Consider the following 20,231-nt stretch of genomic DNA (forward strand, 5'->3'; position numbering starts at 1 on the left):
TTTCTGGACTCGCTCAATGGCGTTGCTGCTGGAATTAGGAATGCCATTCCAGATCACAGATGCATACTCTAGTTGAGGAAGACATAGCGCGGTGTACAATTTTCGGAAGGGCACAGGAGAACGGAATTCTCTAGACATTCTGTAAACACAGCCTAGGGTGCGAAGACGCCGCAAAGCAACACGCTTAGCGTGAGCAGAAAAGTGTAAGGTGCTATCAAAAAGAACACCTAGATCATTGATCTCACATACCTTACACAACGACACAGAATTGACAGAATATAAAAATGGCACACTAGATGTTTTTCGAGTGAAACTCATTACCTTGGTTTTTGAAATATTTAGGGAGAGGTTATTGCTCCAGCACCATTCAGAAAAAGAACACAAATCAGATTGCAGCAAGCGACAATCGATAACTGAATGAATTTCCTTAAATATCTTTATGTCATCGGCATACAAAAGGAAAGAAGAATTCCGAATGACAGAAGAAACATCATTAACATAAATTAAAAAGAGGAGTGGGCCCAGTACCGACCCTTGAGGAACCCCACTAGTAGCTTTATACAAAGAGGACGTTTGGCCATTAACGGCAACGTAACATAATCTATCAAGAAGATAGCTATGGAGGAGATTCACAATTGAAGAATCAACATCAAAGTGTGCAAGTTTATCCACAAGCAGCGAATGGCTGACAACATCAAAAGCTTTTCTAAGGTCACAGTAAATAGCGTCAACCTAATAATAATAATAATAATAATAATAATAATAATAATAATAATAATAATAATAATAATAATAATAATAATAATAATAATAATATGCCAAGCATGAAGCTTCGCTAGGGTAATCCATCATGAATAACTATAGCGTACAGGAGCTCATTGGTGAAAATAAACGAGAGTTTACGTTTCGCTCGCGATTACCGCGAAGAACATTTACATACTCATCTGAAATAGCTGAAAACTATCCACTCAGTATGCACTGAGCGGATAGGATGGAAAAAGTAAGACGACCGATCTGTCGCTGGCCCCGATTTGCTGCGTGTATACTGTGTTACGCGCACATCCTCAATCCTTGACCATAGCCCGTTTTCTTTTTTTCTGCTTTTTAATCAGTGGGCGAACGCTTCAATGCTATAACAGCAAAAGTTGCGGAAACGCCGGTCGATTTTTGTCTGAAACCTCGTTACACTCGGCTTCCCTAAGGGCGACGGCGTAGCCAAGTGTGAGCAGGGGCGAGATCGCATCTGTAAACAAGAAACTGATCTACCTTGAGATGTGCGACCGCCGAGCTGAGAGAGATACCATCGAGCCTGCAGGCAGTCCGAGGATATCAGGCTCACGTTCGAGCCCGTATAAGCAGTTAGCCAACGAGACCATGGCCGCGACGTAAACAGGAAAACAAGTTCGCCCATGCTCTCAACGGTTGCTCGTATTTAGATGACGAACAGAACGCCGCGAGGGCGGAAGAAGAAAATAAACCGGTAATTGAGTCGTTCTCGGTTACACCTCGCATAGCAGTCTGACTCGTGGGAAATAAGTAACTGGTGTAACGTTGCTGACTCGACCGGCCTGGGGACGAGCACGAGGAGGAAACGGCATGAAGTCGGCCGTGCACAAATCACAGTTTTATTTACATGCTGCGCTTCACTGGAGCTGTACGGTCGCTGGTTTCCTTTGAAAACAGGACTATAACCCACGTGTTATAAAACGTTTAACACAATATTTTCCTATTAACACAAACATTTAAAACCAATAGCAGGAAGGCAGCATCGGCCCTCAAGTGAAGTGCTTACTGCATTTCAACAAAACGTCTATACTCTATAGGGGTTCGAAGTCAAACGCTTCTGAGTAAAGTGCAAAATTTTTGGAAATTTTCAACCCGTAAGGAATGTGCGAAAAGAAAATGTAGGGTGAGGAGAGGGACGCTTTGGAAACACTGGAAATATTTGCTAAACTATACTTTAGCAAGTAAAAGCAAAGGATGCAAGGCGTTTCCAGCGGTCACGGCGATGGTAGACATTTTACTTTATGGAAATAATCTCTTTTTATCTGCTCAGGCAGTTTTGGTAGCTTGGGGAGTTCTCATCTGCCCTTCATGACAGCTGTGTGTTTGCTCTTTTGAGAAGGGGAAGCGGGTACACGCTTGCGTTGGCCAGTGTGCAGTGTGTAGTGCACTCATATGGCACGCTCCAGACGCTCAAACCCGGGATGAAACATATGGGCCCCCTAAGATGTAATTAATTGCTGCCATTGACAAGCCATAGATTGTGCGTTCCGTTCTGCCACTCGTTTGTGGTTGAAGGAGTTAAGATGGCTAAATTGTCCCCCGGACGTTGAATTTTATGGATCAAGTTAATTATAAGAAGTACAGTCCAATATTCAATGTCTCGCTTTATATGGTTCCGTCAGTTCGAGCTGCGCCCAACCAGATAGCCTGAACTATACAGTATAATGATCAATGACGACTTAAAAGGGTATGTATGCTAGCTAGTTGGTATGTAAACGCAGCGTACCTATTTAAAAAATGTCACAGAACTTCATAAGTCACTCCACTACACCAGCACATTCATACGCGGCGTAGACAAGGTCTGTGTTGAGTGCTATATATATATAGTTCGAGCGTCCATGTGCAGACTGGGCAGGTCGCCTAATCTGCCCTTCGATGCAAGATTTTGTGCATCATTGGTAAATAGGATAATTACATGGACTCTCCTCAGTCTCGTTTTTCGTCCGGAAAATGTCTATTCCTGCATGTGCATGTCTAGCGACAAGTCGTCAGTGCGTTTCGAGGTTGCTGCTTGGAGGAAAACAACGGAGACGCTGCACGCAACCGGCGAAAACGTACACACAGAGGGACAACCGACCTCAATTTCACACAGTTTGTCTCAGTGCGCTTCATTTTATGCAATAAATATTATGCTCTATACTATTTTCACTTTTAACAAGCACGTTTTCTAAACCTTCTTGGCTTGAATTCGCGAAGCTTTTTGTTCGTAAGTGCTTTTTTTCGGTCGCCTTCATCTACCATCAGGATTGCCTTGCATTGAAATGTTGCGAACTTTGTAAGCACTTGTGTATAGGGGCCCTGTTTTCTTCCCAATCCCCGCGTCTCTAACATTTAGTGAAGTCACTGGATTGATGACGTGTTTTCTATAGAAATTATCTGCACAGTAAACACATTCTCGCGGCACTAAAACAATGTCCATTTTGTTATATAGCTCTGCCGTTCTATTTCGTAATTTGAATGGAGAAGATACAGAAAGGTTTGCAGTCTCACTGCATGCGAATGCAGCAGCGCGAAGCGTCCTCTGGCATGACCTGTGGCGAATCTGACAGGCAACAAACTGTACACGAACAGCGCAGTGCTGGCGAAACAAACGTGAACTTTCAGTTAGTATATACACGAACGTCGCTCATAACATATATTCTGCTGGCACACGTGCCCCTCCATGGCACTAATATTAAAAACGGTCGTACTGCAAAATGCAAAGAAGGATGTAAACACGAAGGATGCGTGTTCCTTAATCTTAGGAGGAATCGTGCATAAAGCTTCAGTAATGCAAATGTATCATTGCAGTCATGGCTTACGATCTTGGCCCAGCTCACTATAGTCGGATACAACTTAAGCAGGCAAAATAGGCCCCGCCCAGGTGACCAAAGCACGGCAGCCGATTGTCTCTGCGACTAAAGAAATAGCCTCGCTCATGTACACGGTGAAGTTCTCCTACGGTGGGGTCACCGACCGTCCGGCTTATGACGTCAGTCCAGAGCGGGCGCTCACTGGCGCATGTTTGTGTGCATCCACCTCTGACGTGCCGCTGCTTTCTAAAGAAGTACCCAACTGTATAGTACACGAAAACTCGCGAATTCTGCTCACGTATCTGCGAGAGACTAAATGAGTAATCTCATGGTGGAGACATCTTCGTGACATGGAATGAATGACACGCTTATCGGAAGTCACTGCCGGCTTAGGTTGCCGTAGGACATAAACCCAACTTTAGTAACACCACTGCTATCTTTCGACCTACTTCGAGTAAGATGTGTGCAAAGCTCCGAAGCTCTCTGCCCTCCCGAAGACTATCTGATTTGATGAAGATCTCTTGACAGTATATTCAGGCCACCAGCGTGAGATACCTTCAAATAAAGATAAACCGGGAACGTTCACGTTTGATACACTTCTGCCCGCGGCGGCATACTCGTGGACTATATCCAACCCGGCCTTCGGCGCATGCATGCTTCCGAAAAGAGTCACTGTACTCCACGCCAACTTTAAAAGATTGACGTTGCTATGTTTAACTTCGTCGGCTTACACATTCGTTATAATTAGAGAAGTGAAACCGCCCAAGTTTCACACGCACCATACTTTACAACCTGAACACATTATTGCTACTTCGACCTCCATATGCATTTCCTCGTCGCGAGACAACTCTCCTGCAGTACATAGCTGTGACTCATGATGGCGTTTACGAAAGTATATTCCGGCCTCATCAAAATAACTGATAATGCTGCATGTGCTGTTTGCGACTGCGACGAGGCTGCACAAACGCACACGGTCAACCGTCCTGTACATTGAGTCACATACTGGATAATGGACTGCCTAGAGGCGGCGCGCCTCAACGTACCGAATGAAATCCTGTATATATATATATATATATATATATATATTATATATATATATATATATATATATATATATATATATATATATATATATATATATATTCATCATGCCCTTTCTCTCTATTATACTGCTACTCGCTCGAAAATTTCCCCTGCAAGCGATTTTCCTGAATGCTGAATGGTATGGGAGCTAGGGGTCAAGTCTGCTTGCATGCGCATTCGTTTTAACAAGCCCACCACAGCGGTTATACGAAGGTCGTCACGGACGTGTTATTCACGGCGACCGACAGGGAGAAAGCAGTGGTCTGAATGCGTTGCACTTTTTATAATTAAATATGTATAAGTAGAGAAGACGCCACGTAAAGAGGAGACATACTTCAAAAAAAAAAGTTAGACCAGGCAGGTTTTATAACAAATCGGGCGTACCCATGTAAAATATCGAAGGGATGCTAATGCGAGGCATTTTATTCGCAGCTGTCTCCTTACCCAGGAAGCAAGCGATGCGTATCTTTCCCGGACGTATATACGGGCGCTTATAGTACCCCCGTATTTTTAGAGTGTGCGACTATAGTTAGACGCGTTACGTGGATGTTGAGAGCCGCAAGTAGGAACAAATCGTTAAGTCTTCCTCAGCAGTCGAACGAGCGGCTATGGCGCAGCTTTGTTCTTTTTCATTTATTTCCCTTTTCGCTTTCGTCCTTACCTCGTCTGCCTATAAATCTAGCACATTCTAAGCTCTCGCCCTCTCTCGCTACCACTTGGCTTTCCTTTTGCCGAGGGAAGGAAGTATTTGAGTGTGCGGCGTGTGGACGTGTTTCCTCGCGTTGAAGGAAGTTTTACCACGACATGGGCCATTCATTTGGCGCCGCACGATGACATGTGCGCACAGCTGGCGCTGAGCCTGCAGGACGGGTGCGAACGTATTTAGCGTTGCAGCTTTGAAAATAAATCGACGAAATATGCGTGTGTCGTGTCAAACTGCCGTAGTGGTTTTCAAGGGAAAAATGTGTCCGTGTTTTGCTGCGCTGTGTTCTTAACTGTGGCAAACCTTCATTTTGCACTTAACTTTTGAAGATGGCCTAGGGTTATAATTATTTACCGTAGTCCCAGTCTCTACATATATGGCCTTCCTTGAAGAATTTGTCTTCAGTTCACGCCATCACAGGAGCGCTATCGTCTACGACATACCTCAAGTGTGGGGAAAATATTTCGGTCATTACGCTGTGTCTCATAGTTCAGCCAAATTCGGAAAAGCGACTGCGCACTTCTTATCAAGCCAACGGAAAACCATTGTCAGAGACCCAAACCGTTCGGGCACTTGAATGCATACAGATGCAGCACAGACCTCCTTCTTGATTTACAGAACCTGGCTAACGCCATAAAACGCTACTAAACTTTGGCAAGCAAGGATAATATAATAATATCTGGGGTTTAACGTCCCAAAACCACTATATGATTATGATAGACGCCGTAGTGGAGGGCTCCGGAAATTTCGATCACCTGGGGTTCTTTAACGTGCACCTAAATCTAAGTACACGGGCCTCTGGAATTTTCGCCTCCATCGAAAATGCAGCCGCCGCAGCCGGGATTCGATCCCGCGACCTTCGGGTCAGCAGTCGAGGGCCATAACCACTAGATCACCGTGGCGGGGCGGCAAACAAGGAGCAACCAAGTCAACACTTTTGATGAGCCATTCGAAGGGTAACCGAAGGCTCGAATTCTGGACATTCTAGTGGAGCGAGTAGCTGTGTTTACTTTATAGAGCATTGCGACAGTCGCTTCGACTCTCCGAGACAGCACGGGATTCGAGTCTGCATCAGCAATTCTGTTTTGCTATAATAATGTATTCAAAGCAATTCAGAGGTGTTTCAAAGTGCGAGAGAGTGCTCAGTGATTCCACAAGCAAAGTCGCATTTGAAGGATGTAACGCGTTCTCAGAGTTGGTGGCATGATGACACATACACGCACTATCGGAACGTTTAAATGACGTTGATCGTTTTCAGCAACGCAAATACCTATACACATAATTATATATACAATACGGCGTTTAGGAAAAGTAGCTGCCGGAAATATAACGTGCAAAGGGGGCTATAGAATAAAGCCTGCTTTCAGTCAGCTGTTGATGTGTTGCTGTGCTTTTCTTTTCTCTCAAAAACGCGCATGCACAAACTTGTAAAAAGAAAAAAAAGGAAGGGGAAGGACACTGGTTCACCCATCGCCATTAACACCGGTCCGGCATTCAGTTATCTCACAGCATGACGATCACTTGCCGCCAATGACTATAACTTTCTGTGCTAAGCGCCATAATGACCAGGCAGTTACAAATTTGTAGACAGAGTCGCACGCTAAAGTGCCCTTTGCGAAACAATACCAGCGTGTTTCCTCAAACATACTTGCATTTGGACTGACGCGCATAGTTTGGTATCAGTCCGACAACTACGGGACGTTATTAAGATAAGTAATAATAATAATAATATCTGGGGTTTAACGTCCCAAAACCACGATATGATTATGAGAGACGCCGTAGTGGAGGGCTCCGGAAATTTTGACCATCTGGTGTTCTTTAACGTGCACCTAAATCTAAGTACACGGGCCTCTACCATTTCGCCTCCATCGAAATGCGACCGCCACGGCCGGGATCGAACCCGCGACCTTCGGGTCAGCAGCCGAGCACCGTCACCGCTATACCACCGCGGCGGACGTTATTAAGATAAGTACCGCATAGGTCTCTTCTCTCTGCGACGCTATAGCAAACTTTCGGCAGTTCCGATTCGCTGAAATTTAAGCGTTAGTTATGCTATAGCTCTTGGATAAAAACCTAGGAGTCATCTACGTGCGTCACGGAACACAGACTGCGTTCAATCGAAGTATTGAACTCCGTCAGTCCTCGATAGCGAGACCACCATCCACGAGAGTTTACTTAATATCCTGCAAAGCATTTTAGGCGTCTGTTTGAAGCCAGGCAAGTCACCGCGTCCGATCCACGAACTGCCAGCATCTCCGCTCACCGTTTGCAAGCACCACTTGACAAACAAGTATAAGCGAACACAGTGCGTGACGCCGAAAGACCGGCAGGAATTCTGCCTTGAACGACACTTTTAGCGGTTACCCTAGAGGCACATTGTAAATTACAGGGGCGTAGCCAGAAATTTTTTTCGGGGGGGGGCGGGGGGGTTCAACCATACTTTATGTATGTTCGTGCGTGCGTTTGTATGTGTGCGTGCCTATATACGCAAGCAAAATTGAAAAATTTCGGGGGGGGTTTGAACCCCCCCAACCCCCCCCCTTGGCTACGCCCCTGGTAAATTACATGCATTGCCTAACGGAAACATGCAGCTCTCAAACACGCACTTCAGTGATTCCAGGAGGTGGGAATTTTCATATGCACGTACCGGATCGCAACAGTGATGGTTTTATGAGGACGCTGTACATACTGATGCGAATTTATGGTTATTACAAAATTGGCTGGCGGAGCCGCTGCAATATTGAGAAAGGGTGTGCAACTTGTTTCAACAGACGATTTCTGAGATGTCGAGTGCAGCCAGGAGGCGATAACGCCTATCGGAGTAAAAGTGACATATTCTAACACTACCATCTTTCCACACGGTCGTTTTCCCAGTGAAGCTCATTAGCAGTGGCGTAGCCAGGAATTTTGTTCGGGGGGGGCTCACGTTGCAGCGCGACCTCCTCATTGAATTTTTAGAACGACTAAGTATATGGATAACATTTATTTATTTATTTATTTATTTATTTATTTATTTATTTATTTATTTATTTATTTATTTATTTATTTATTTATTTATTTATTTATTATATCCTCAAAGGTCCCATATGGGACTTTACATGAGGAGTGGGCGTCATAAAATGGCGGTATCGATGAAGGTGTATGTTAGGATGTGGTTGAGTCTGCTTCCTGGATGGCATTTTTGAAGCGCGCAAAATCGCGGATGACTGCTGCTTCGTTCGGAAGGTCATTCCAGTCTCGGGTGGTGCGCAAAAAGAAGGGCTGCTGAAATGAGGTGGTGTGGGCACATGGCGGAATCACAGCATTTGGATGACTTGTGCGATGACCTCGATGGACCGGCTGGATGAGGTGGTTGTCACGCGGGGTTGAATAAAAGAATCTGTGAAAAAGGCAGAGACGTGCAATACGACGACGAAGAGCGAGGGTAGAAAGATTTAACTGGGATTTGAGGGCGGAGACGCTCGACTAGCGGGAATAATCTGAAACAATGAATCTGGTTGCTCGGTTCTGTACTGACTCAAGTATTTCGATATGATTAGTTTGGTGGGGGTCAAAGACATCAGCTGCATACTCAAGTTTTGGTCTGACAATGGTGTTATAAGCGAGTACTTTAACGGAAGGTGGTGTCATGGAAACGTTACGGCGTGTGTACCCGAGAGCGCGGTTATCGGAGTGAATTATGTGATTTATATGGTCGCCCCAAGATAGGTTACTCGAAAAATGGACACGCAGGTATTTAATCGAGTCAGTAGCAGCTATATGACAGTTGTTGATTGTGTAAGTAGCCGGCGTGTGGTTTCGGCGACGATGGAAAGAAATTAGTAATGTTTTTTTCGCATTAAGGGACATCAACCAGGTGGTACACCACTGCTGAATGCGTGAGAGGTCATGCTGTAGAGAGGAGACATCGGTGGGGTTATTTATAGGGCGGTAGAGGACACAATCATCAGCAAAAAGACGAATGTTAGATTCAACGGAAAGCGGAATATCGTTAATGTATATTAGGAATAAAAGAGGCCCTAGGACGATACCCTGGGGCACGCTGGACAAGACATGCGAGAGGTCGGAGGAGTGATCATTAACATGCACGAATTGTTTACGGTTTGTTAGGAATGCTTTAATCCAGTTAAAAACATGCCGATGATGGTTTAGACGCGAGGTTTTTGGAAGGAGACGGGAGTGGGGTACCTTATCGAAGGCTTTTTCAAAATCTAAGGACAGTGTGTCAATTGGGATGTTACGGTCCATATGAAGGTGAATGTCGTGCAGGAATAATGTTAGTTGGGTCTCGCATGAGTGATCTTTACGAAAGCCATGTTGGTTTGGGTGAAAGAAGTTTACGGATGATAAAAATGTAGCAACATGAGAAAAGATGACGTGTTCCATGATCTTTGAACAAACACTAGTGAGCGAGATTGGTCGGTAGTAACCTGCAAATGAGCGGTCACCTTTCTTGAAGAACGGAAAGACCTTCCCAACTCTCCAGTCTAATGGGACTTCACCTGTGTCGGGTGACTGCTGAAAAATGATTGACAATATGGAACTACATACATGTTTAGTATTTTTCAGAATTTTGGCGTTTATGCCATCTATACCGCATGACGAAGAGTTCTTTAATTGGTTAATAGAAGAGAAAGAGCAGAGGAAGGCAGGGAGGTTAACCAGAAGTTTGCATCCGGTATGCTACCCTGCACTGGGTTGGGGAATAGGGGGTTGAAAGCGAGAGAGAGAAAATAAATAATAAGAAAAAAACAAAAAAAAAAAACAGTCACAACCACACACACACAAGAGCGTTCCGCTCAGAGGCGCTCTGACAGACCAGTGGATCGCAGGAAGGCGAGTAGTGCTTGTAAAGCCTTCTTCTGCGACGTTATGTCCGGACGATGGCGTAAAGTCTTTCTTCTGATAGAGGCTGGTCGTCTATCTTGTTGAGAGCATGGCAAAGAGATTGTCTCTGTGTTCTATACTTCGGACAGTCACACAGAACATGCCGAATCGTTTCTTCGTCGCCGCAGTGTTCACAGGCGGTGGTGTCGGCCATCCCTATGCGAAATGCATACGCATGGGTAAACGCGACGCCCAGCCATAATCTACAGAGAACGGTAGCGTCACCTCGGCGAAGTCTTGATGGCAATCGAAGGCTTAACGTTGGATCAAAGGTGTGTAGTCGTGCATGCATGAAATGTGGCTCATTCCAATTTGACATGGTGCATTGGCGAGCGAGCATGCGGAGCTTCCGAGCAGCGTCTGTCCTAGAAAGAGGTATCGACAGGTCGCGGTCCTCTGTATGGGCTGAACGGGCAGCTTGATCGGCCCGTTCATTGCCGATAATCCCACAGTGACTTGGTAGCCATTGAAATGTAATGCAGTGTCCTTTCTCCATGAGGTGGTGAAACATCTCGGCAGTCTCAAATACCAATTGTTCGTGCGGACCGCGGCGTAAAGTCGACAGTAGAGACTGCAGTGCCGCCTTGGAGTCGCAGAAAATCGTCCACCTTTTTCTCATTGGTCGTTAATGAAAAGCAGCGCGGCGCGAAGCGCTGTGAGCTCTGCTGCCGTCGATGTTGTTGGGTGAGCCGTCCTGAACTTGATAGTTGTGGCGATCGTTGGAATCACGACCGCCGCTGTTGAACTGCTCGGTAGGACGGAGCCGTCAGTGTAGACGTGAATCGAGTCGTGATACTTCTCGTACAATAGAAGTAAAGCGAGCTGTTTAAGAGCTGGTGCTGACAGATCTTGTTTTTTCTGGACGCCTGGTATTGTCAGGTTGATGACTGGTTGTTTCAGGCACCATGGAGGAACCGAAGGTCTCGCCGCCGGTGTGAAGCCAGTCGGTAGAGAGTCGCCGTGTGCGGTTACTGTTCGGCAAAAGGAGGTGCGTGGTCTGTCCGCTGGTAGAGAGGCTAGGTGGTGGTGTGGTGTCCGGGCAGATGCCTTATGTGGGTCCTCAGTGCTTCAACCTCAATATGAGTCTTTATGAGGTGGTCCTTGGCGATGGCTATGGTCGCCGCTGTGGAGCACTTTGAGGCAGGCCTAACAAATCCGGAGGGTCTGGGCCTGAACACTCTGTAGCATGCGTCGACTTGTCTTGTTTGCGTTAGTTAATGCAGGCAAACTGTATCGCAGGAAACCGAGAAACAGCACCCTGTACAGCTGTAACATAGCACTGGGCGACATTCCCCAAGTCTTTCCAGCGAAAAACTTGAAGAGGTGAGAAATACCTGCCAACCGCTTTTTCAGGTACGAGACGTGAGGACTCCATGATAGTTCTCTGTCTATTATGACACCCAGGAACTTGTGTGATCGACAATACGGTATACTTTGACCATTGATTGATACACTGTAGTTAGACATTGGTTTGCGCGTAAATGCCAGAAGAGCACACTTTCCGGTAGAAATTTCCAGGCCTCGATCACGGAGGTACAGAGCAACTTGAGTGGCTGCTCTCTGGATTCTCGCTCGCAGCTGCAGGCGAGTTACCGCAGATGTCCAGACGCAGATATCATCTGCGTAAGTTGACAAACAAACAGTGCTTGGCAGGTGTGTATGGAGAGCAATCAGCGTAAGATTGAACAGCACAGGGCTGAGCACACCGCCCTGGGGAACACCACGATAACTGTAGTGTAGGGAAGTGTCCCCGTCCTCCGTGATCACAAAAAAGGATCGCATGCAGAGGTAGCTGCGTATCCATTTGAACATTCGACCGCCCACTCCGACGTCTTCTAGCGCGGCAAGGACGGCTTCATGAGTAACGTTGTCATAGGCCCCTTTGACGTCGAGGAACAAAGAAGCGCAAAGACGCTTGCGGCCTTTCTCGTGCTCCACGAAGGTGATTAGGTCGATGACGCTATCAATTGATGATCGACCACGGCGAAAGCCGGCCATGGTGCCTGGGTAGATGTTATTGTATTCCATGTACCACTCCAGGCGTCCGAGGATCATCCTCTCCATCACTTTGCCCACGCAACTTGCCAATGCGATCGGACGATAAGATGCCAGTTCCAGCGGTGACTTGCCAGGCTTCAACAGTGGTACCAAACGACTTGTTTTCCAACTTAAGGGGAGTGTGCCCTCCTGCCAAGATTCGTTATATAGCTCAAGCAGAGCGAGTCTCGCGCGCTCACCCAGATGACACAGGGCTCTGTAGGAGATTCCGTCAGGTCCTGGCGCTGACGAACGTTTGCACGAAGCGAGCGCTGCCTTCAGTTCTTGGATGGAGAAGGGGAGGTCCATGCGGGGGTCACGTGGTGGTGGACAGCTGTTCGAAAGTTGTAAACTGTCGGGTGCTGTAAGTTGTCCAGTTAATCTGGCGCAGAATTCTTCTGCTACGTCAATATCTGGTCGCTTTTGGTAAATGCCTAACGCCTTGAATGGAGACCTTTGAACGGGGGATGACCGCAAACCTCGTACCGTCCTCCATAGCTGCGATAATGGCTTACGAGGGTCGAGCGACTCGCAGAAAAGCAGTCCAGCGTTGGAATTCGACCTTATCCAACCGGCGCTGGATCTTTTTCTGCATACGTCTGGCAGTCCGTAAGTCGTCAATGGCCTTCGTGCGTCGGTACCTCCTTTCAGCACGTCGCCGGAGTGCGCGAAGTCTCTCCAACTCTAGGTCGAAGTCCGTGAATTTCGAAGAGCAGCTGAAGGTACGCACAGACTCCTGTACAGTGCTCTTGATTGCCTCTTCCAAGTCCTAGTATGTGGTCTTGACATTGATCTTCCATTCGAGACTCAAATTTCGTCCAGTCCACTCTTCGTATCGTGTCGTGTATCTTGGAAGGTGACAATCCTCTAATCTTGACGTATGTGGGAATATGGTCACTCCCATGCGTTTCTATGTCCGTGAACCACCCCGCATGCCTCACTAAGCTTCGTGAAACAAAAGCCAAGTCGAGACAGCTGCTGTATGTGGAGCCACGTAAAAATGTAGGACTGCCATCATTCAACAACAAAAGTTCATTATCGGAGGCGAAAGACACCAAATTTCTGCCTTTCACGTCGGTCTTCGGGCTTCCCCATAGAGTATGATGGGCGTTAAAATCCCCGATGATAACACATGGATCAGGGGCTGATGATAGGATATCTCGTAATCTTTTATGATCAAACCGACTTGATGGTGATAGGTATGCGCCCACAACTGTAATGGTAAGTCTCTTCTTTTTCACTCTTAAACATACATATTGATTATCATCATGAGGTGGTTTCCCGTAATCGTCATCTGCGAGCCGAATTTATCCAGTGCAATAAGACTTTCTGGATACGAACCTTTTATGTCGTCTGCCATTACTGAAAGAAGCAAGGTTCTGGTGTTCATTCGCCGCGATCTCACTTACATAATTGGTTAATAACTTTTACAATTCCCTCTGAATTGAATGTAATCTTTGGCATTGGCGGAAAAGCAAAATGCGGAAAATCAGGAAGTTCGTTGTTAGGTTCGTTAGTAAAGACTGAACAAAATGCAGAGTTGACGGATGGAACGTCGCAGTCGGCAACGGGGGATCCAGGAGTGTCACAAAGAGAGACTGTGGTTTTGTCGTCCGGTTTCATAATTTTCCAAAAGCGGCGTGGGTATGTACATGTATTACCATGTACATACATTGTCACTGGTATTACTATTAATATGTATTACCAGTGACAATTTGTATTAGATGCTGCAAATCACTTCTTGAATGCTGCCCTCTGTTAAGAACGAGTAAGAAATGTGTTTTTTCGTAAAAATATTATATTGGCATGCCCGCAAAATCTTTCCAGGAATAACTGTCTTCAATCTTTTCAATATTTGTGTTTGTGTGTGTGTGTGTGTAACAGCTACGGCAAATATCACGTAAACTTCGGAACTGCATCAGCTTTGAACTGAAGAGGTGCCTGATAACAAAAAAATCAAGTCCACGAAATAACCAGGATTTTAATGCAGATTGTTTATGCAAAATGTTAATCTTTTTGCACAAATGATGCGGCCAGGGAAAAGCAAGAATGGGAAAGTACACCTCGAATACAGGCAAAATATAAGTCACCGGAAACAGTGCGCAGTATGCTTACGCAAAACTTCACAAATGTACATTTAAATATGCAATCAATAAACGGAACTAAGCAATGATCACTATACATAATGGCCAACTGATATGTCCTTGGGCCAAGCTGCTGTCTCGGACGCACCATGTAAACAGAACTATAAAGGAAGAGCGCAGAAATAACGAAAGAAACTACTTCAAAACTGTTTTAAAAGTGCGAACCACTATTGTGCACTCAATTTAAAGGAAGGTTGCCGCTTCTAGTTCAAAAAGCAATGAAGAACAAAAACGACAAATGAAAGTAACAAACAATGCTGTTAGTACGGCTTCCCAATAGTTGAATTTGTTTGGTAACGCCGCGTATGCCGACCTCTCAGTGAACAAGGTGAAGCTGTCGATTGGCTGGTAATGTCCACCTGATGCCCGTATTCTTATGTTTATATTAGGTCACAGTGTTAACTGCTAAAAGGTACAAAATCCTCACGGCTTTAAAAGGTGATGAACAATAATATTGCGTCAGAATTACGGGCTAATTTACCTGAATTCTGGAACAGCAGTGTCTTTTCCTTTCGTTTGCGCTGATTTTTGTCCTGCTCGGTATCAAAGGACAACGTTGACCCGGCGAGGAAGCTTAGCGAAGCGGTCAATGACTTCCGACACGCTGATGTCGACATTTCTGTGGGCGTACAGAAGTGCCTGGCCAACCATGCGTTCCTCAGACATCGTGGAGCGTAAGTAGTTCTTAAGTAACCTCATGCTTGAAAACGTTCCCTCTGCGCTGGCAGTGGTCAATGGAAGGGTGACTAGAATCCGGAGTAGCTTGTACACATTCGCACAGAACCTGCTGTCGCAATGAGAGAGGGCATCGGTTCCTGTACCGGGGCTCTGGTTTGCTGCTTTGTTCGCCCACTTTGTCCACCATAGTCGCAGTTCTCCAAAACCAGCCCTCGTTTCGACGTCATGCGCAAAAACGGTCAGGAGATTTTCTGCTCCTTGCGGATGATACAATTAATGAAAAGTCCTTTAGAAGTGTCCTGTGCTGTTCGAACCGTTGGTTTAACTGGGCTAGTACGTGGTTCATGAACGGAATGAACAGGGTTCTGCGAAAATATTCTTCCGCACTTTCGAATGCATTGCTCCCAAGGTTTTGCTTCCGGACACCGGCTCGACGGCTGGTGATCTCCACATTCAGTTTTTCTGCCAATGCCTGCATTTGTGCAAATATTTTTGAGAAAGAAACATTCGTGTTCTTGCGGTCACTTTCAATTGTCTGCTGTATCACTTCTATGTCGTCAATGGCAGCGCTCATGTCGATACTCCTCGTCTGCAGCTTCTTTGACAGTGGCAAAGTCAGTGCTAACACGTGTTCTGTCACATGCAGGCTTACAAGGAACGCTGGTGAAAAGAGTGCCAACATTAGACTGTTTGCCTGCACTGGACTTTCGCCATTTCCGTTAAACTTAGTCTCCTCTAGTGCTGCGATCAACGGCTCAAAGAGGCTCACAAATGAAAGCACTGCATCGTGCTTCTCGGCCCAGCGCGTTTCGCATATTCCCAAAAGGCGCTGCCTTGTAGGCTCAGGACAGCTCAAACTTATCACTTTTCGCAAAACGTGTGAGCGGCTAGAAGATTTACGGAAAAAGGCTGACGTCGCCTTCAGAGTCCCAAAACAGTTTCGAATGTCTGTGATGGAGCATGCTGCACACACAACTAGATAAAGGGAGTGACACGCGCAGTGAATACATAGAGTGCGGCTGGATATTTCTCACGGACAGCAGCTTGAACACCATTCGTTTTGTCGGCCATCGAACTTGCACCACCGTAGCCTTGACCACGGAGATGCTGCATGTTAATTCCCATTTCTATAAGGAGCCTTATGATGGTGTCGGCCAGGGCCCGGCCATTTGGTCGTGAATTGGCACAAAGCTTAAGAACACTTCTTCGATTCCGTTCGCATCCTTATTAAGGTACCTTGCACAAACAGTAAGCTGCTCGATACCCGCAACATCCGTCGTTTCATCAGCAAGTACGGAGAAGCAGCCTGCAGCGTTTACTTTTGCGACTAGGCTTTCCTTGATGATTGCAGCAGACATTTCTATAATGTGGTTTTGTACACATAAACTAAAATATGAGGCCTTATTTGGGCAACTTTCCAAATGCTTTTTTTTTATCTGTGTCGCCACAATCCGCGCGCATGCGAAGCAGCTCTTTGAAGTTGCCTGTATTTGTAGAGGAGGCTGTGCTTGAATCCATGGGACCACTGTCTCTATGTCCACGGAGAGCCACACCTTGCCACCCGCAAAAGAGAACTGTCTCAACAATAGGCTGTAACTTCCTTCGGATCTCTCTTATTTGAATTTGCCTGCCATGGTCCAGCTGATCAACAACACTGGGCACACATCCTGAGAAGGTTTGAAGAAAACTATCGCCTACCAGATGAGCGTCAGTGTGATATTTAGTGACTTCATGTGCACCGAAGACTTCGAGGGCGTGCTTCCACTTTTTAAATGGATTGGATACGAGGGCCTTAGTGCGCGCATGTTGGCCCTTGCCAATCTCACTTCTGCTAAAAAGGACACACACTCGGCAAAACGCACCCTCTTGAAGCGCTGAGAAGCTAAGCCATCGGTACCTGTCCAGCCAAGCCACGTAAACATTCGTTTCTGCTTAAAATCGTTCATAGACTTAAACATATAGCATGGCGGAGGAATCCAAGGAGAAGCTAGCAGTTGATGTTTTGTGTCATCATCCACTTTTGAGCCATCTGTGTAGAGCCCGATATCAAACTTGCTTCTGCTAACATTTTGAGGGTCATAAAAAGATAAATAATTAAATAAATGATAATCAGGCTGAAGCCCAATAAATCCCACCACCCGGGTGACGCCGCTGGTTGGTGGTGTATGAGAGCACGAAAAATTTCGGGGGGGGCTGAAGCCCCATAAGCCCCCCCCCCTGGCTACGCCCCTGCTCATTAGGTTTCTGGCATTCAGCGTTGCTTTAGTTATCCTATAGGTCAAATATATCGCACGGCATCTCTATGTGACCTCTTCTTTCAATTCGTAGCAGCGTGCCTTCGTTTGAGAGGCGATCGCATGTCGGTGCGGTCGCCTCACAAGCACTATTCGCGACATACATTTCCGCGGCCCATTCACAACGCACGGTCCACGTACCTCTTTTCGAGGAATACACCGCAAAAGTCCGAAAACACGTGCAGGCCACTGCCGAGTCCGACTAAGCAGCCTCGTTGCCACCGTCACACAGTGAACTCTCACGCGGATCTAGCATTCGAGAGCGATGCTCGCCATTTTATGTGCGGTCACGGTCATGTTGCGCGGTCAGCAGAGCGTTTTGCCACGCGACCAAAATGAATGGGCTGACTCGAATCCGGGATGCTGCCCTTACGGTAAATAATCATTCTCTGCATGTTCGGTCCGTGTTCTCTCGTTGCAGATTTACACGCTCGACGATGCACGCGCTCAGCCAGGGAAGGTAGGAAGTGGGAAGGATGTCGACGCATAACAGACAAGTCGGTGAAAGTTTATCAATTCTTCCTTTATTTTCTCTTCCCGCTGCCGCCCCCTCAGCTCGAGCACGGGATGGACGAGCGTTTGCATCTCGCCACTGCGCGGACCCGGTGCCGCAAGACGCAAGTGAAAAAGAGCTGTCGACGCGTAGAACGAAGAGGATCTCCCGATCACCTTGCCGGCCCGCTAAGGTGGCCCCGGAACGCTTTAAAACCGGCTCCGGCTAGCCTGAAACAAGAGTTGGCCCCTACCCCACGCGCGTGTTGCGCCAATGGGTTGCCCAAAGTTGCCCGCCACGCGTTCGCCAATATGGTTGCGCCACGAGGAAAGGGTTACATCGTTCGTTATGGTCCACGCATGTGGCCGAGTCCGGAATTCGATCTGCTTGAGCTGCACCTGCGCTATAGATAGTCGCGGGCTTCGAGGCCCGCTCCAGTGATCATACGGCAAGCGTGGCGCATGGAGGAAGCGAACGTCCGCCGTTCTTGTAATCGCCGCCGCGCCGATCCTTTCAACGTTTGCGCAGCTAATGCGTCGCTTTGCAGCAGCTGCGGACGCCGCCACCGCTTCCTGAGCGCGCGGCACGCATTCCTGCGTGCACGATGGCAGCGCAGAAACGGTACATGTTTACCGCAAACACAAAACGTGACCGTCGGGGCGACCGTTTGCACCCTTCCTTCCGGAGTGCGCTCCCATCTGTGGAGATTTCTCTTTAGATGGCCCTTCCTCTGACCGGAAGAGATGCTTTATGAGGCTGCTCGTCCTCTATACATGTGCCCTCTGACCATCCCCCTTATGGTGGACTCTGGGCGCACCCCTACCCACCCCTTCTCTCCCGGAGCCGAGCGGCTTTGTCATCATCCATCACGCAGGCCGCACCGTTACCTCACGTCAGGCTGCGGTACGCAAAAGCAGTGCGTGAATCGAGTTTTCGGACGCTAGCGACTTCATTCTGCTCCGTCCGAAAGAAACGCGCGCGCATGACGAAACAAAAAAAAAAAAACAAAAGCTAGAACCTGTCTGCAAACTTGTTGGCTGCTTCTACCAAGAAACTGAAGTCACACAAAGTAATCATTTTTCATGCGAATGAGAACTGACAGCACAAAAGGCTGTATATTATGAGCACAGTGCGCATTATTATTCAAGAAATTAATACAATGATATACGTCTGATGCGCACAATGTACGGCTGAGATGAGCACTAGGAGATGCCAAGACCAAAGGCCACTTTTAATGCAATCGCAAAGACAAGATGTCCTTGCGCTTTGTTGCACACGCGGAGAAAACATCGACCTAAGAGAAAGGGACAAAACAGCAATCTAAATATGCGTTAGAGGGAACGAACTGAATACTGCTTTAGCTGACCAAAATGCTTGCCACGTGCTTTTCTGATTTCGATTTCTCGCGAAACCTTTTGTGGCATTACACTGTTGTTTTTATTGTTGTTGTTGTTGTTGTTGTTGTTGTTGTTGTTGTTGTTGTTGTTGTTTTAAAATGCGAAGAATTTCTTAGCGAACCAAAGGCACTTAAACCGTTTCTAGCTATCTATCGAGCCGCCTACGTCTGGGCGCTCTTGTGGTCATCTCCTTAAAAAGAAGCTAAAGAGGTTTTAGAATTCGCAAGAACTTCGTGGTTAGCAAGGACCTTCATTATTGCCGACGATGTCGTAATTTTTTCCGCGGTTGTTGCAGCAGGAGCTTTAGAATACGTGAAAGAAAATTTTGTCTTGCTCCGCCCACGCGAGCGCGCCGAAAGTGTGGGCGTGGAAACTACGTCATCTTCGGTTCCTTTTGGCGGAGCCGTGCTGCACTCCGACGGAAGTCTCCCGCCGCTCACTGACCGAACCACAAGAGCGCTGTCTATGTGATGAAGGCTGAAGTATAGCGAAGCGGAAGGTTCTGGAGCTGGAATACGATATCTGGAATAACGACAAACAGCCGAGTGCTACGTGAACAAGCGTCTTTTGTACCTTCAACCGTGGCCTCCGTGACTAACTCGTGACATGCCTTTGCCGGAGCTAATCGAGGAGGCCACGCTTCAGCAGTGCTGCTGTTGCAGGTAACGCGGCATGCCGAGAATGACGTCACCGCGTTCGCTCAGCACCTCCAGAAGCCCTGCGGCTATAGCCTCTGTTTTTGCCAAAACATGCTGTTTGCGTTCATTTTTGAGGACTCCCACATCGCTTTTGGAACTCAGCAGGGATCAAACTGTCCTTACACGCTCTAAAGTCTTTTTTTAAGTGCTTCAGCTTCCCTTTAACTTGATACGGACCAAAATTGGCATAGAAGGACATGAGTGTATGATGAACACGATTCACATGTCATGACATGGAT

The 20,231-nt window shown here is 46.9% G+C and overlaps 1 protein-coding gene across 1 annotated transcript in view; it reads right to left on the reverse strand.

Annotated features, from left to right (window-relative positions):
- LOC119375143 (transcription factor MafB-like) overlaps window positions 1-17,724 on the reverse strand; it is a 28,793-nt gene extending 11,069 nt beyond the window's left edge. Inside the window, exon 1 of the mRNA XM_037645345.2 lies at window positions 17,546-17,724. The gene's annotated coding sequence lies outside the window, so the exon portion shown is untranslated. The remainder of the gene's footprint in view (window positions 1-17,545) is intronic.
- Between the last annotated feature and the right edge of the window lie 2,507 nt (window positions 17,725-20,231).

This window comes from Rhipicephalus sanguineus, chromosome 1 (genome assembly GCF_013339695.2).
Source record: "Rhipicephalus sanguineus isolate Rsan-2018 chromosome 1, BIME_Rsan_1.4, whole genome shotgun sequence".
Taxonomy (NCBI): Eukaryota; Metazoa; Arthropoda; class Arachnida; order Ixodida; family Ixodidae; genus Rhipicephalus; species Rhipicephalus sanguineus.